The 3,165-nt window shown below is 29.4% G+C and overlaps 1 long non-coding RNA gene across 1 annotated transcript in view; it reads left to right on the forward strand.

Annotated features, from left to right (window-relative positions):
• The first annotated feature begins 1,531 nt into the window (after positions 1-1,531).
• LOC136795588 (uncharacterized) overlaps positions 1,532-3,165 on the forward strand; it is a 5,744-nt gene continuing 4,110 nt past the window's right edge. The window contains exon 1 of the long non-coding RNA XR_010843208.1: positions 1,532-1,601. This is a non-coding gene — a long non-coding RNA (uncharacterized lncRNA). The remainder of the gene's footprint in view (positions 1,602-3,165) is intronic.

Raw genomic sequence — 3,165 nt, forward strand, 5'->3', positions numbered from 1 at the left:
GTATTAGTTAATAGTACAATAGTACAAGTGTATAAACTAGTGTGATAATTACACTAATACTTATTTTTCATGATAGGGATGACTATTAGTGAAATTAAAGGAGTTAAAAAGTACTAAAGTACAAGTTACTATTGTACAAGTCAGTGTAATTGAATTAAGATATATCGACAAGACTAATAGTATTAGTTTGTACTTTATTATGAAACAGGGCCCAGGTGGGCCTTACATGGTTAGTTTAACAGTTACATTTCTTTTTTTTTTTTAAGCAATTGATTAGGGGTGAAGGGTAAAATTATTTACAATGTTATAAGAAAGAAAGAAGAAAATTAAAGATATAATAAATAGATAAAAATAAAAATTCTTAAGAAGAGAGAGAAATAAAAAAAAGTTAATCAGAAAAACGACATCTAAGGATTTAACAAATATAATAATTGACTTCTAATGGAAAAAAAGTTAATTTAAGAAAATGCCGAAGAGAAAAAATAAAATTGTAGTAATTTCAATAATTATTATTATTATTATATGGGCGACATACTATGGGGGTATTAGGAAATACATCGCTTGTTTCTTGACGCGTTTTTTTCGTAGGGTGAGTTCGTCACTCCAAAGCCTATTTTTGTGATGTAGCCACCCATTGGCTCACAGGCCTCACAAATGCCCGGCGGAAGGTTGTGAGGGATTTATTTATTATTTTATGCTTGAAAAAAGCCCGATTGGGACCGGGACTCGATCTGGCAACCTTTGGGTTCGTAGACGCGCAATTTCAATAATAGCATTGTTAAATATATAACTTATAACAAGATGTCCTGCAGCAGCCTAGGCTTCAGTCTTCTGCCTGAGGTTGGATTTCCCAAGTTGTAAGTCATTGCTCCTTTAACTGTTGGTAACTGGGAGTGGAACTTTATGAGTCGTTTTTTGATGATCCAGAGGCAATTGGCTATTTCTTACAAACCAGGGAGCATCCACTGCAATTCTTACGACTTTATTTTGAAAAGATTGTTATTTTTCCTTTTCGTAAAGGATGTGGCTCCCCAGATTTCACAGGTGTACATCAGTAGTGGCCTGATTATATTTATGTTCAAAATTTTTCACAGAATTTAAAATTTTTCATCAATCAAATGATCAATTTAAAATTTTTATTGTATAAAAATGACAAGTTACAAATCCATTTGTGAATTTCAAGAATTAGAGATCAAACAACCCAAAAAACCTTTTTGCCTACTGTAAATTGGATTTTAAAGCTTTTTGTGCGTTATTTTAAAATTAAAATTATTTCATAACAGCTATTCTAAAATTATAATTGTGATATTTATTTTAAAAAATTATATCAACTTCGAGCCCTGATTTTTATACTTTTGACTGAATAGTTTTTAATTTAAAGTAGTAGACTGTTGTGCAGTAATAATAACTGATAAATGATAGTTAATTTTAATGGTCAAGTCTTTTAAATTATTTTTAAAAATTACAAACGAGGCGATAAAGTTAGCATATATATATCACGTCTGGCCGAATATAGTCAGGAGAATAACAACTGTATGATTGGCATGTTCATTCCATTTGAAGGATGAAATGTGTAATTTTAGTTATCTTCATTGTCATGTGTAAGTAGTATTTATATTTTATTACTAATTTAATTTAATTTAAGGTTAGTAATCATTAGAAGGAAAGGAGCATTCAAACAGCAAAATCTTTTTACATAAATATATAAAAAATTATATTGCTTAGAATTAGCATTTCTTACATGATCATTAATGCTTTAGTACGGACATTTCAGTTGACACTATAACTAACTTCAAAAAATCAGTCAGGTATTTTCAATATTGATTCCATTAGATTTTTTTTATAAAATAAATATTTTCGATCGGAATGTGAAAGCGTAAAAAATAAAGATGAGCAATTAATGGATTGTTGACATAACTAAATGACCTTTAATAAGAGCATACGATTGTTTTTATCCGATTAAAGAAGTTTAAATATATAAAAATTTTTAAAAACTTCTAGAAACGTAGGGCAATAAATTATTCTGAAAGGAAAAATCAAGTTAGATTTGTTTTCAGTGTGTTTTGACAACCTTTAATATAAATTTTCATATAAAGAAAACAATTTAAATTGAATTTTACTTTTGGCGGATATTTATTTTCTGCATATACCCTGCGTTTACGAAGAAAAATGATAAACCCTCACAGTTTAATCCAAGATTACTATAATTGTTGGAAAGTTGAATTTCCACTTTTCCGACACATGCCAATGTTGTTTATATTTTATTCGTTTATAAAGGAGAAAAATCATTTAAAAAAAAAAATGAAAAACTATTTAAACGTTTTATTTTACGTGATTCTATTCTGTTTACATGGGTCTAGTTTGAGCTGTTTCGTTAATTTTATATGGTCTTAAGCTACTCCTACAATTTCGTGAAAGATTGGTGGTGTGTTGAGGGCCGTCTGTGGCTGAGGAAGTTCTTTGCAGTGGCGACGGTTTGAATCCGGCCTGGGAATGGATGGACTTTTATTTCTGTGGTGGTCCCACAAATATTAAAAGTATAGGACAGTGAACAACACAATTTAAAGTCCATGTCATATAGCCTTGCGGATTTTATAGACAACTTTTTTTGTAACCTTATAATCTTTACGAGATAATAAAATATCCAACAGCTTCGTTACTCCATCTTTCCTCTATCTCACTTGTTCCTTGTTTCCTCTTCATTACTTAAGTTTAAAAAGGTAAAAAAAAAAACCCATCCGAACACTATGATCAACTAACTTATCAAAACAACAAAATGGCGTGGATTATAACTGGTCTGTTGCGTAACGTCATTCTCCAATTAGCAGAACTATTCGCAGACTCTCAACAATGTTAAATGTTATATCATTATAACATGCTAAGAGAAAGAAATATTTCTCTATTTAACACTTTTTCCATTTAACATATTAAACTATCCTAACTATGAATACCCCTACTGTGTTTAATCTACTTAGGTCATTATGACGTGAATTTTAATATTATTTTTATAAAACAGCAATAAAATCCCTTAAGTCACTCAGGATAAATTTGTATTTGATTTTTTAAAAATTAAAATGAAAAACGATCTTTATTCTGGGACACTTAGTCTTCCCAGAATTATAGTGTAAACATAATTGTTAAATAAAACAATAATTATTCGTTATT

The sequence above is a fragment of the Halyomorpha halys genome, unplaced genomic scaffold (assembly GCF_000696795.3).
Source record: "Halyomorpha halys isolate HHAL.00 unplaced genomic scaffold, Hhal_1.1 Scaffold1330.1, whole genome shotgun sequence".
In the NCBI taxonomy this organism is placed as follows: Eukaryota; Metazoa; Arthropoda; class Insecta; order Hemiptera; family Pentatomidae; genus Halyomorpha; species Halyomorpha halys.